Raw genomic sequence first — 15942 nt, forward strand, 5'->3', positions numbered from 1 at the left:
ATCCAGAGACACAAGTTGAAATCCCACTATGGCAGGGAAGAAATGAAAACTCAACTAACTCAATTAATTTGGATTCCTAAAACTAGCTACTCAAGCTCACCATAACCACGAAACCTGTCATAAAAATTGACCTTAGCACTAATATCTTTCCATGCAATGAATTAGAACAATGCTAGTGTCAGTCCCAGGAACCACTGAATTTTAAAAAAAACAACAGTTTAAGGCAGTAAATATAAAAATTAGTTACCAGCGTATTCCAGTTGGACAATAGTGATGAGAGTAAGTTGAAATATCCCAATTCCCATGCCCAACAATTCCACAATCTTGTTAACAATTGAGTCCATGGAGCTCCAAGTGAAAGAGAGAAAGTTAAAATAGGACCCGACGCAAAGCTGAGAAATCATAAGTCTGTGACAATCTCCATTCCAGAGTTCTGAAGGAGGTCCCTTTAGAGTCAGTGGATGCTCCAGTTATCCATAAGACCGTAAGATGTAGGAGCAGAATGAGGTCATTTGGCCCATTGTGTATGCTCCTTCATTTCATCATGGCTGATCCAATTTTCCTCAAGGCCCAACCTCCTGCCTTCTTCCCGTATCCCTTCATGCCCTGACCAATGAAGAATCTATCAGCCTCTGCCTAAAGAATACATAAAGACTTGGCCTCCACAAATGCCTGTGGCAAAGAATTCCATAGATTCCCCATTTTCTGACTAAAGGAATTCCTCCATCTCTATTCTAAAAAATGCCCCTCTAATCTGAGGCTGTGTCCTCTGGTCTTAGAATCTGCCACCATAGGAAACATTCCCTACATATCCACTCTATCAAGGTCTTTCACCATTTGATAGGTTTCAATTAGGTCACTCCTCATTCTTCTGAAATCCAGTGAATGCATGCCCAGAGCCATCAAACGCTCTACATATAACAAGCCATTCGATCCTGGAAACATTTCCGTGAACCTCCTTTGAACCATCTCCAGTTTTAGCGCATCCTTTCTACGATAAGGGCCCCAAAACTGCTCAAAATACTCCATGTGAGGCCTCACTTTATAAAGTTTCAACATTAATTCCTTGCGTTTATATTCTAGACCTCTTCAAATGAATGCTAACATCATATTTGCCTTCCTCACTACAGACTCAACCTGCAAATTAACCTTTAGTGAATACTGCACAAGGACTCCCAAGTCCCTTTGAGCCTCTGTTCTTTATATTTTCTCTCCATTTAGAAAATAGTCAACCCTTTCATTTCTCTACTTCTCAAAACTACCTGCCCCTCTACTTATCTTCATATTGTCTGAAAACTTTGAAACAAAAGCCATCAATTCCATCATTCAAATCATTGACGTATAAAGTATATAAGACCCCTGTGGAAAGCCACTTGTCACCAGCAGCCAACCAGGAAAGGCCTCCTGCCAATCAGCCACTGCTTTATCCATGCTAAAATCTTTCCTGTAATGCCTGGGCTCTTAGCTTGTTAAGCAGCCTCATATGTGGCACCTTGTCAAAGGCCTTCTGCAAAGCCAAGTACACAATATCATCTGATTCTCCTTTGTCTATCATGCTTGTTATTTCTTCAGAGATTTCCAACAGGCAGGATTTTCCCTTGAGGAAAATATATTGACTATGGCATATTTTATCATGTGCCTCCAAGTACCCTGAGATATCATCCTTAATAATTGATTCCAACACTTTCTGAACCACTGAGGTCAGACTAACTGGGCCTATAGTTTCCTTTCTTCTGCCTCTCTCCTTTCTTGAACAGTAGAATGACATTTGCAATTTTCCAGTCTTCTGGAACAATTCCTGTGCCTCTAGTGATTCTTGAAAGATCATTGCTAATATCTCCATAATATCTTCAGGCACTCCTTTCAGAACCCTGGTCCAGGTGATTTATCTACCCTCAGACCTTTGAATTTCCCAAGAATCTTCTCTCTAGTTACAGTGTTACGTATCCGTAATGGTTTAAATGAACCAGCAGCAATAGACCACACCTGGAGTCTGGTTTTGATGTTAAAACCACTACCTTTATTAATATCTACTTAATATAGCAACTTAAACAAGAATAATCAAAAATTAACAGTGTTATGAGTATACATATGTGTAAATATAACTCCCAAACTATTGAGCTCGAGAGGACCAGGCTTAAAATCTTGAGATGGTAAGGTATGAAAGTTCAGTATATCCACAGATTAAATGATGTGAGAGAGATATTTGTAATCCAAGGTGAATGTCGAGAGAAGGCATTTATATCGTATTCCACAGGTTCCACAATGGTAAAACAGGATAACAATCGCTGCAGGTTTTATCAATCGTCGTTCCAAATCAATTTACAAATTATCACCAATAGTAGCTTAATACAGGGCTACTGTCTTCAAAGGGAACTACCACCCAGGCCAGGGTTAACACATAGGTAGATTCCACAAGATTACCCCAATCACATAATGTGATAGCCACTTATCGATGTGCTAGGTAGATGTTCAACCCACCCTTGTGGGCACTCGGAAGTTCCAACCAGTGACCCCTTAGCCACTGGTTGCTTCCCATTGTCCGATTCGAAGTGCCACTGACATGTGTGAGTGTGTGCCCTTGCTTAAATCAAAACAAGATGCAGAGTCAAATAGTTCCACCCCTCTCTCTGTCTTAGTAAGAATCAAACAGGAGCCAAGACAGCCAGCGGCTGATGTCACTCAGGCATTCTCTCTTAAAAATTACAGTCCACGACAAGATAAACCTAGGGTTTCATCAAACTCCCCACCCCAACCAAAAAATAAAATTTTGATCAAAGAGCAAAATTTTAACTGCAAACTAAAGAATGTAAAACAATATATATGTGATTATCATGTAACACATTGCAGAAGCGCATACAAATACCAGTTTTTTTTTCCACTCTTGAACTTAGCTTAGCATCTGGACAGACAATCTGCCATGATGTTGTCTGCACCATTCACATACTTTATTACCATATCATATTCCTGCAAAATCAGTCTCCAGTTTAACAACTTTTTGTTTCTGTCCTTTACCTTACTCAGAAACACTAACGGATTATGATCAGTGTAAACCACAAGTAGTTTCTGCACAGGACAAACATAGACACCAAAATGTTATAAAGCCAAAATGAGCGACAACAACTCTTTCTATATAGTGGAATAATTCCTTTGATGTTCATTAAATTTCCTCGAAAAGTAAGCTACAGGACGTTCAACATCATCATCATCTTTTTGTAATAACACTGCCCTGGCAGCTTCGTTACTGGCATCCATAGCTACAGAAAATGACTTTGCAAAATCAGGTGCTCTGAGCACAGGTTGATGACATAGCATAGCTTTTAGTCGATCAAATGCCTCCTGACAAGACTCAGTTCAAAACAAACTTCTCACCTTTCCATTGGAGATTTGTTAGGGAAAGAGTGATATCAGCAAAGTTCTTACAAAACTTCTGGTAATATCCAACCATTCCCAGAAACCTTCTAAGAGCCTTCTTACCCATTGGAACAGGAACCTCAACAATTGCTTGGACTTTTGCCTGAACAGGAGCCAGCTTGCCTTGACCTACTATATAGCCAAGATAGGTCACAGTGGCATAGCCAAATTCACTCTTAGCTAAGTTGACTGTAAGGTTGGCCTTGGAAAGCTTGTCAAATATCTATTACCGAGCTATGTCCTTCTCAAGTGTCACTCCTTATGACTAAGTCATCAATATAGGCATCTGTATTTTCTAACCCTCAAATTACAGAGTTAATCATTCTTTGGAAGGTTCCTGGAGCATCTTTCATTCCAAATGGCAAAATGTTATATTCATACAATCCAGAAGGTGTCACAAGCACAGAGATTTCTCTGCCTCTCTCTGTCAATGGAACACACCAATACCCTTCTAACAGATCAATCTTTGTAAGGAATTTAGCTTTTTCAACCTTATCAATGCAATCATCCACCCTAGGGATAGGGTAAGCATCTGTCTTTGTTACTGCATTTACCCTCCTATAATCAGGACAAAATCTAATGCTACCGTCAGGTTTGGGCACAATAACACAGGGTGAGGCCCAATCTGATGTTGACGGCCGGATAAATACCATTTTTCAGCATATATTCAATCTCCTGCTCTGCCAATTTACTCTTTCCTACATTCATGTGATAGGGGTGTTGCTTAATTGGGTCAGCTTGAACAACATCTACGTCATGCACAGTGAATGAAGTTTGTTTGGGTACATTGGGAAACAAAGCTTCAAACTTCAGAATTAATTCTTTCAGTTGTTATTGTTGCTTTGGCTGCAAATGGACCAATTTGTTATCAATGTTTTCCAAAATAACTGAGTTTATAAGCCTCACTGGGACTACGTTTTGCTCGTTAAAATTCTCAGACGAATCAATTATTCCATTCTAGTTTCACATGTTCCCACTGTTACGAGCCCTGTAACTGGATCACTTACCAGCAAAGATGGAGACGTCCGTTGAAGTCTGATGATACTATTTTTAACAGTATTTATTAGTAAAAATACACAAAAATAATATCAATGCAAATATACAGATAATATACGTCGTCAATACTAAATCTAAAAGTGCGGGTATAATAATAACCAATAAGAAATAAGCTCTATCGTTGTCTAGGGGATAATGTATTGTCCGATGGAAATATAAAGTTCACTCAGTTCATGCAGGCTGCAGCCTTTGGGGACTGCTGGGTTGCAATGGTTGGAGAGAGAGAGAGATTTGGAGAAAAACCTGCCGACTTTCCTTTTATGATTTCGATCCGTCAGAGTCTCGTTCTCGTGGTCTTTCACTTGTGGCCTCTCCTTTAGCTAAACCGTTCTTCCATGATGAGCCCGCCACCCTGGCAAGGGAGGACGCACATGAGCCCTCACCGGCTGTCGCTATTAAATGCTGTCAAGGGATCTCTAGCATTTCTCCTGGTGCGTCTAAAGGGGTTGTTCCCCAGACCCTCTTTTATCCTTACTCACGGGGTCTCAGATGTCAATCAGGTTGGGATGATGCAATCCCTCAACCAGCCCACTCTGGTCGTGCCCTGAGGGCTTTCAATGAATAGTACAGTACTCAATACACAATTACGTCTCCAAGAGACAATGGCCGTTATCAGTGGTTCTGTTTTGCTGAGGTCAGGACACATTCCAAACCTTGTGTATTCTGGACGTCTCTCTCTCATTTCCTGGGTCCCAGACCCGAATTGATAGCGATCTTGCGATTCTCAAAAAGGAGGGGGCGACTTTGTACCCTTCGGCCCCTCAGAGTTGCATCACATTCGTAACACCCCCTTCCTTCTAAGATTTTTACCACAGGTAAAAATTAATTAATACAGAGTCTTACAGGATTTCAGAATCTAACACAATACAAAAGAGTTTTTTTTACTACAGAGTAATACAGTTATACATTCAATTCAGCACCTAAACAGTTAGCGATTACATTGTCACTTCCTTTAATATCTTAACATCTTGTACCTTAATAAATTCTTGTAGCATCAGACTCCAATTTAATAACCACCTATTTTATTCCTTTTCTTCAGCAAACAAAAACTAAAGAGTTGTGATCTTAGCTTACGTGTATATTACAAAAGTTCATGCAAATACTAATCTTTATTTTACTTTCAAACTTAACAGTCAATCTTCCATGGGGTTGTCGTTATTATTCACATGCTTTGTCAAAATCCCTTAAAACCGGATCCTGTTATTTAAAGTGACATCCCGTCAACCCTCGCCCCTTTTCCAGTTAACTCCCACGTGGTTAGTTTGTATACCAGTGTGAAATAGGCTTTTGCATGCTCCTTTCATAGGAGTTATTTTATCAACAATGTTTTCCAAACGTAGCCCATTTGCCGAATGTCCACACAATTCTTTATTTTTAAGCAAGTCGTTAATTTTATCTTCAGGACCCTTCATTCTATCAGTTTTCAATTTAAGATCTGCAAGCGATCCCTCTTCGTCCAAACAGCATTTCAAATTCTGCCTCTTCACAGCACACTCCTGAATAACAATAGCACGTGGGGCACCTTTACATTCGAAATCAACCTGTAATTGATTCACAGGCACCGTGTTACCAAGCCATTGTCCCTTCAGCCTGGTTACTGCTTCTGACATCAATCCAGACTTTAAATTTTCTTCATTCAATTTAGGAACTACACTTTTCCCTTTTCCTTCAATAATAAGATTCACATCACCACCTTTTGTCTCCTCACTAACTTTTAACACACCTTTGAACATGAACAACTGGGAATTTTCACTTCCCACTAGTACCAAGGTTAACCCTTTCTTCACTGAACCAAGTCCAGCTGACCCACAAGGACTGCATTCCTTTTTAACTGAATCAAATACCTCAGACTTTTCCTGAGTTTCATTACTAGGTTCAGTATCACTTGCATCCACATCTTGAACACACTCAAACGGGACATCTGCCTCTTCCAGGCTTTCAATACCCGTACCCTTTTCAAATTCTAAGTTCCCCTGATCCTCCCAGTTACTCTCTGGGTAACTCCCTTCCGGAGTAAACTCAACCCTGCGGGCTGAAACAACCTCATCTGCCAACCTAGCAGACTTCTTTAAGGTAATGGCATCCTTTTCATCTAGGACTGCCCTCATTTCATTATCGGGAACACATTTAAAATTTTCAACTTCTTCAAACAGTTCTGCCAAACCAGACAGATCATCCATGTCCAACCCTGGACCTTCTAACAGCCTTATCTGTTTCTCATTTTTACTCCGTGCCTCTATAAATTTCCTCCTGGCTAAGGGCAGGACTACCTCCTCTCCCTTACTCTCTTTCACTTTCCTATTTTCCGTTTTACCACCCTCTAACCTCTCTTGGTACAGGGTCGGTAAAAACGTCTCGGCCAAATCGATACTGGCCTCTTTCTCAGCGGGATAGATCTTGGAATCTAGGGGTGGGTCCTCAACACTTACAGGCTGGCTCGTCAGCTCCATGGCCGACCAAACGTCACCACCAGCTAAAATCGTTACCCAGAAGGATGTCTACGTCATTTCTCGGAAATTCTAATCGCACCCCTATTTCAACTGGTCCAGGTACCAGCTCACAATTTATAATGATCCTATGCAAAGGCATAGCTTCTGTCCCTTTTCCTATGCCTCTCAAAGCTACCTCTCCCGTCTCGTGACCCAAATCTAGTACCGTACTGTGAATCAATGACAGCTCAGCTCCAGTGTCTCTCCAGATCCGCACTGGAACTGGTGTGTCTCCCTCTTTCACAGACACGGTTCCTTCTGAAATAAATTTCTCAGGCCCCTCTCATATTCTGTCTACCTGGGGCTGTCTCGTCGATTTACTGATCACCACAATACATCCTGTAGGGACTGCTGCTTTCCATTTTCCTGTCTCCTTCCTCGGAGCAAGGCACTTAGATGCAATATGACCCACCTTTCCACAATTAAAATAGGTCAAGCCAGGACCTCTCCTGCCGTCTTGCCTTTCCTCCTCAATTTTACCACTAGCTCCCGGCCGGATCTCTGCCTCAGCCGACGGGCTTTCTCTACCATTCCCATGGTCTTTCTGGTAACTTTTATTCGAGGAAAACTTTGTCTTGTGGGTTAGGGCATATTCATCTGCGAACCTAGCAAATTCAGATATGGACTTATTCGGCTTCTCGTTCAAATACATCCGGATATCATCCGAAACACAACCTTTAAATTCCTCAATCAGAATTAACTCCCTGAGTTGCCAAAAATCTTCTTCCACCATTTCTGCTGCACACCAACGATCCAAGAGCACACCCTTCTCATAGGCAATCTCTGCATACGACTGATTCCACCCTTTCTTTAAATTTCTGAACTTTTGTCTATAAGCCTCAGGTACCAATTCGTAGGTCTGAAGAATGGCCTCCTTTACTTTCTCATAATTCTCAGACTCCTCCTCCTCCATGGACAACACCGCATATGCCCGTTGTGCCTTCCCTTTTAACACACATTGTAACAACACCACCCACTGATTTTTGGGCCACTTCTGACTCACTGCCACCTTTTCAAAATGCAAGAAATAACTATCAACATCCATCTCCTCGAATGGAGGTACTAACCTAAACTCCCTACTAACATTAAACTGCTCCTCTCGGTCTGACCCTTGAACTCTTCGCTCTTGCCTTAATTTCTCCAGGTCCATCTCATGTTGCCTCTGTTTCTCCTTCTCCTCATACTCCCTCTCCTTTTCGGCTCTCTCCTTCTCTTTTTCAGCTGCTTCCAGCTGTTTTAACTTAATTTCATGCTCCCTCTGCTTCTCAGCTCTTTCCTTCTCCCTCTTCACCTCTAACTCCTTTAGCTGGAGCTCATGCTCCCTTTGCTTTTCGGCTCTTTCTTTTTCCTTTTCAGCTCTTTCCTTCTCCTTTTCAGCTGCTTCCAGCTGTTTTAACTTAATTTCATGTTCCAACCTTAATTTCTCCAACTCTAACTGAGCCGTCCGTCTAGCTGGTACCTTTTCAGGGATATTTTCCAATACCTCAGCCGAAAGCACATTCTTCACAATATAATACTGAGTTATGGCCCTCCACACCTCCTGCTTTTTCATTGACAACCTCACCTCTGCGAGGTTTAGTCCTTTTGCAATATTTATCAAGTCCGACTTTGTGGCAGCCTCTAGCGCCTCCAGAGTCGGGTTTTCTATAAATTCGTCAATGTCCATCTTTGCTGGTTTCCCGTCTGGTTACCCACGCAACCAGATCCAAGTTTGGACTTAAAAGCCCGATTTACTGGCCCTCCAATTTGGTATCAAATCTCGAGACGAGGCCCCACGTTGTTATGAACCCCGTAACTGGGTCACTTACCAGCAAAGATGGAGACATCCGTTGAAGTCTGATGATACTATTTTTAACAGTATTTATTAGTAAAAATACACAAAAGTAATATTGATACAAATATACAGATAATATACATTGTCAATACTAAATCTAAAAGTGCGGGTATAATAATCATCAATAAGAAATAAGCTCTATAGTTGTCTAGGGGATAATGTATTGTCCAATGGAAATATAAAGTTCACTCAGTTCATGCAGGCTGCAGCCTTTGGGGACCGCTGGGTTGCAGAAAGAGAGAGATTTGGAGAAAAACTTGCCGACTTTCCTTTTATGATTTCGATCCGTCAGGAGTCTCGTTGTCGTGGCCTTTCACTTGTGACCTCTCCTTTAGCTAAACCGTTCTTCCGTGATGAGCCTGCCACCCTGGCAAGGGAGGACGCACACGAGCCCCCACAGGCTGTTGCTATTAAACGCTGTCACGGGATCTCTAGCGTTTCTCCTGGTGCGGCTAAAGGGGTTGTTCCCCAGACCCTCTTTTATCCTTATTCACGGGGTCTCAGATGTCAATCAGGTTGGGATGATGCAATCCCTCAACCAGCCCACTCTGGTCATCCCCTGAGGGGCTTCAATGAATAGTACAGTACTCAATACACAATTCCGTCTCCAAGAGACAGTGGCCATTATCAGTGGTTCCGTTTTGCTGAGGTCAGGACACATTCCAAACCTTGTGTATTCTGGACATCTCTCTCTCATTTCCTGGGTCCCAGACCCGAATTAATAGCGATCTTGTGATTCTCAAAAAGGAGGGGGCAACTTTGTACCCTTCAGCCCCTCAGAGTTGCGTCACATTCGTAACACCACAACAACACTCACAGATGGCATCTCCGGGTCAAAATAACGCTTTATCATATTTACATGTACCACCTGTGTGGGTTTTCTTCAAACGGGTGCTTTAGTAACAAAATTCAAAGAAACAATTTTAGAGATTATTTCATACAGCCTGCTAAACTTTACTTGAAGTGGATTTGTCAACATTGGAAGTAACACCAATACTTTGTCTCCCACATGATATTCCTTTCTTGAGCTTACTTATCATACAAAGATTTCATTTTGTTTTAAGAATTCTGTAGATTTTGTCCTGCGAGGCTACAGACTTGGTGTAATTTATTTTTGAACTCCAAAACATAGCTTAACAAGCTAACATGCACTTTTTCATCAGTCCACTGTTCCCTCAGCAAGGTCAAAGATCCCCTCTCTCTGTGACCAAATATGAGTTCAAATGGACTAAAACCCAGCAATTCCTGCTCCAATTCTCTTACAGCAAATAGGAGCAAATATATTCCTTCATCCCAGTCTTTTCCATTCTCAATACAGTATGTCTTAATCATTGTTTTGAGGGTAGAATGAAATCTTTCTAAAGCTCCTTGTGATTCTGGATGGTACGCAGACAACTCCCAGTTCACAAACTACCTGCTGGAATAATCCTGATGTAAAATTACTGCCTTGATCAGATTGAATTTCTTCAGGCAAACCGAACAAAGGGAAAAAACTTGGTGAAAGCCTTCACCACAGTTTTAGCTTTAATATTTCTGAGAGGGATCACCTCTGGGAATCTGGATGCAGTGCACATAATGGTTAACAGATACTGGTGGCCAGTTGTTGTCTTTAGCAATGGGCCAACACAATCCACTATAACTTTGGAAAAAGGTTCACCGAAAGCAGGTATAGGGCGAAGTGGGGCCACTGGGACGGCCTGATTAGGTTTACCCACAGGTGCGACAGGTTCTGCAAAAGGTCACAACATTTTTCCTCCGATTGGTCCAGTAAAACTCTTTCCTAATCCTGTTTACAGTTTTATTCACCCCAAAGTGTCCACCTAAAGGCACACTGTGAGCCAAAGTTAAAATTTCAATCCTATAGACTTTAGGAACTACAACTTGGTGAACAATTACCCATTCCTCATTCACAGGTACAGTAGGTGGTCTCCACTTCCTCATCAATAACCCATCTTTAAGATAGTACCCTACTGGCACTTTTTTAATCTCATCATCTGAGAGAGCTGTTTCTTTTAAAGCTTCAGTCTCAGGATCTCAGTTTTGTTCTGCTACAAACTCCTTCCTAGATAAAGATAAACCTTTCTTATCAGACTTACTCCCTGAATCCTGTTGAAACTTTGAAGGCAGAAAAGTCCCTGACAAGTCATCATCACCTAAATCCCGATTTCGGCTAGCCTGGGCATCAGAACTGTCTGCGTTGGCAGACTTTTTAGTCCTGCTTCATGTTACTGCGCAGGCAGGATAAATATCAACATCCATCTGTGGGTCATCAGTGGCTGGCTTACTTGTCAGCTGCGCTGCTGGATAAACTTCACCCCCTGCTATGTCATCTCCCAACAACAAAGAAACACCCTTCATCGGTAACTGGGGTTGGATCCCTATCTTGACAGGTCCCGAACACAATTCAGACTTCAAAATTACCTTATGCAGAGGTACAGAAACAACACATTTCCCAATACCATTAATAAGATTTAGCTCATCTGCTTTAGTCTTTTCACCGAACTTTAGAAAGCTGTCTAATACAAGTGAGTGAGATGCCCCAGTGTCTAGAAGAATTTTCACTGGTACCAGGGTTGACCCCTCATTCACTGACACCAACCCATCTTATATAAAATGATTGAATCCCTCCTTAACTCAGTCAAACCCCTCAGTCCTTAACTAAGCCTCAACAGAACGTTCAGAACCCGGTGGGTTTTTAGGTCTTTTGGCATACTGACACAGGCATTTGAGACTGCCACCTTTTCCTTTTCCCTTCTCTTCTTCAGAACGGAACAATTAGCCATTGTGTGGCTGGCTTTCTTACAATACTAACAAGTAAGACCAGAATATTTCTCCTTCGACTGTCTCCCTTCATCCTTACTTTTGTCACTAGTTCCCAACTGAGTTTCTGGTTTACCCTGCGAATTATCCCTGCTACTCTTTTGGAAGCTTTTATTTGGGGTAAACTTAGCCTTGTGTGTTAAAGCAAACTCATCCGCTAATCTAACAGACTCCCGTAAAGTGGCAGCATCCTTTTCATCTAAATATGTCTTTATATCATCATGGACACACCTTTTGAATTCTTCAATAAAAACCAACTTTTTCAAGCTGTTAAAATCATCATTTACATTCTTAAATGTGCACCAACGATCAAAATACACAAGCTTCTCATAAGCAAATTCCACATAAGTCTGGGTCATAAACTTCTTCAAATTTCTAAACCTTTGTCTATAAGCTTCCGGAACCATCTCATAAGCTTAAAGCACCGCCTGTTTCACAATATCATAGTTATCTGCATCTTCAAGTGATAGGGCCAAATAAGCTTGTTGAGCTTTACCCTTAAATACACTGTAACAAAACAGGCCAACTTCTTTTCGGCCACTTCTGACTCTGAGCCACCTCTTCAAAATGCAAGAAATATTTATCAATTTCTGCTTCATCAAATGGAGGTACCAATTTAACCTCCTGATTGGCACTAAACCCATCGCCAGGGTCTAGCACTAGACTTCCTTGCTGCAATTTCTCTATCTTTTCCAGCTCAAACTGCCTCTGTCTTTCTGCTTCCGCCTTCTGTTTTTCTGCCTCTTCAGCCTTGAGCTGTTTTACTCATAACTCAAACTCGAACTGGTGCTGACTTCACCTATCCTCAGCATCCACCTTTAATTTTTCTATCTGATACTGGAGCTCACGCTCAGCAGGTTTACCCTCTAGAAACTATTCCAACTCTTCCACTTGAAACACGTTCTCGGATACGTAATACTCAGCTATTATCCTCTGCATCTGTGCCCTCTTCATTGTCGACTTCACCTTAAGGTTTAACTTCTTAGCAATCATCATCAACTCAACCCTCCTGGCATCATCTAACACCTCAGAGGATGGCGCTGCCAGAAATTTATCAGAAATTTATCAACCCCCATTGCTGCTGATTTTGAAATCAAACAAATCAAAAGGGATTTCCTGAATAAAATCAGTATTTGATCAATCAATAAGCCCCCAAATTTCTTCATATCCTGAACACAGGCCCCAATTTCGTTACATACCCGTAACAGTTTAAATGAAGCAGCAGCAATAGACCACACCTGGAGTCTGGTTTTGGTGTTAAAAGCACTATCTTTATTAGTGTCTACTTAATATGGTATCTTAAACAAGAATAATCAAAAGTTAAGTGTTATGAGTATACATATGTGTAAATATAACTCCCAAACTATTGAGCTCGGTGGCACCAGGCTTAAAATCTTGAGATGATAAGGTATGAAAGTTCAGTTCATCCACAGATTAAATGATGTGAGAGAGATATTTGTAATCCAAGGTGAATGTTGAGAGAAGGCATTTATGTCGTATTCCACAGGTTCCACAGTGGTAAAACGGGATAACAATTGCCATAAGTTTTATCGGTCGTCGTTCCAAATCTACTTACAAATTATCACTAATAGTAGCTTATCAAAGGGGTACCATCTTCAAAGGGAACTACCACCCAGGCAAGGGTTAACACATAGGTAAATTCCACAAGGTTGTCCCAATCACACAATGTGATAGCCACTTATCGATGTGCTGGGTGGATGTTCAACCCACCCTTGTGGGCACTTGAAAACTCCAACCAGTGACCCCCTTAGTCGCTGGCTTCCTTCCATTGTCCGACTCCATCTGTGACTGACCGTGTGTGAGTGAGTGTCCTTGCTTAAATCAAAATAAGCAGCAGAGTCAAATAGTTCTGTCCCTCTCTCTCAGTAAGAATCAAATAGGAGCCGAAAAAGCAGGTGGCTGACGTCACTCAAGTACTCTCTCTTAAAAACAACAGTCCACAACAAGATAAACCTAGGGGTTTATCACAATGGTAACTTCACACATTTCAAGCCCCTTCTGACATCTGGAACTTCCACTATAATGCGAGGGTCTTCCACAGTGAAGACTGGTGCAAAATATTTATTCAGTTTGTTTGCTATTTCCTTGTCTCCCATTACGATCTCTCTCGCATCATTTTCCAATAGTCAGATATCCATCTCTTTTACACTTTGCTTATCTAAAGAAACTTTTGGTATGTTCTTTAGTATCATTGGCTGGCTTGCACTTTTACCTTCTTAATGACTATTTTAGTTGCCTTCTATTGGTATTTAAAAGCTTCCCTGTCCTTTAATTTCCTACTAATTTTTGCTCTATCATATGACTTCTCTTTGGCTTTCATGTTAGCTTTGACTCCTCTTGTTAGCCATGGTTATGTCATCTTTCCTTTAGAATACTTCTTCCTCTTGAGGATGTATATATCCTTTGCCATCTGAATCGGTTCCAGAAATTCCAGCCATTGCTGCTCTACTGTCATCCCTGACACTGTTCTTTTCCAATCAATGTTGACGAACCCCTCTCTTACACCTCTGTAATTCCCTTTACTCCACTGTAATACTGATACATCTGACTTTAGCTACTCCTTCTCAAATTTCAGGGTGAATTCAATCATATTATTATCATTTTCCCCTAAGGGTTCTTTTACCTTAAGTTCTCTAATCAGTTCTAGTTCACAGCACAACACCTAATCAAGAATAGCTGATCCCCTAGGGGGCTCAACCACAGGCTGCTCTAAAAAGCCATCTCATAGACACTCCAGAAAATTCCCCTCTTGGAATCCAGCACCAACCTGATTTTCCCAATCTACCTGCATATCGAAATCCCCCTTGACTATTGTAACATTGCCTTTTTGGAATGCAATTTCTATCTCCCATTGTAATTTGTTGACCACATCCTTACTACTGTTTGGGACTCTGTATATAATTCCCATCAAGGTCTTTTTACCCTTGAAGTTCCTTAGATCTACCAACAATGATTCAATATCTTCCAATCTTATGTCACCTCTTTCAAATGATTTGATTTAAATTTTACCAACAGAGCAACACCTGTTCTGCATGTACTTTCGATATAGTGTGTATCCTTGGACATTAAGTTTCTAGCTATAATCTTCTTTCAGTCATGATTCAGTGATGCCTACAACATCATACCTGCCAATCTGCAACTGTGCTGCAAGTTAATCTTATTCTGTATAATGCCCACATTCAAATATAATGCCTTCAGTCCTGTATTCACCCTTTTCAATTTTGTCTGCCTTTTACATTACAACTCATCATCTTGAGTTCAATTTTGCCCTATCAACAGCCTCTCCTCACTGCACATTGCCTCTGGTTGTAAACCAGCTAGCTCATCTTCTGCACTATTATCTGCCTTCCCTACAATACTCTTTGCTTTGAAATATATGCAGCTCAGGACAGTAGTAGTATCTTTGTTGGAGGTCTTACCAGCATCTGCCTCCAAAAACTCTCCACTAACTGTTCTGGCACTCTGGTTCCCATTCCCTTGTAACTCTAGTTTAAACCCTGCTGTGCAGCAGTAATAAACCTTCCTACTAGGAAATTAGTCCCCCTCCAATTCAGGTGCAAACCATCCCTTCTGTACAAGTTCCAACTTCCCTGGAAGAGCCAATGATCCAAAAATCTTCTGCTCTCCCTCCTACACCATTTCCTTAGCAAAGTATTAAACTGCATAATCTTACTAGTTCTGGACTCACTAGCATGTGGCATGGGTAGCAGTCCTGAGATGACAACCCTGGAGATCTTGTCTTTTAACTTAGCACTTTATCATCTTCCACCATTGGGTAGCTTCGGGAATTATTTCTTTGATGGTTTTCAATCTCACTGACTGCACAATTTTACAATATTTGGAGAGAGAAATCAAGGGAAATGCTGATTCGTTAGCCTAACATCAATGGGACAAATGCTAGAATTGATAATGGAACACCTCGAAAAGAATAAGATTCTGCAAAGTCAACATGAAATTATGAAAGAAAGTCATCTTTGTCTAATCTTTGAATATGGGACAAACAGAATAGAATAAATAAGGAAGAACCAGCAGATGTGATATATTTGGATTTCTGGAAGGCTGCACAGGAGGTTGGGCAGAGCGCCTGGAAATAGGAAGTAACGTACTGACGTGGATTGAGAATTGGTCGTTGGTCAGGAAACAAGAAATGGGTATAAGTAGATCATTTCTTGGTTGACAGACTGTTGAGCCACACTGAAATCAGTACTTGAGTCTCATCATCCCATGATCTATGTCAATGATTTAACTGAGATGAAATGTCATATTTCCATTTTTATTGATTACATTAAACCAGGAATGATTGAGAGT

General features: G+C 41.1%; 1 protein-coding gene across 1 annotated transcript in view; it reads left to right on the plus strand.

The window, feature by feature from the left end:
• The window catches only part of LOC140724355 (mucin-4-like), a 74914-nt gene that overhangs the window by 14928 nt on the left and 44044 nt on the right, over positions 1-15942 (plus strand). The gene's annotated exons all lie outside the window — the stretch shown is intronic.

Source organism: Hemitrygon akajei, chromosome 3 (genome assembly GCF_048418815.1).
Source record: "Hemitrygon akajei chromosome 3, sHemAka1.3, whole genome shotgun sequence".
NCBI lineage: Eukaryota > Metazoa > Chordata > Chondrichthyes > Myliobatiformes > Dasyatidae > Hemitrygon > Hemitrygon akajei.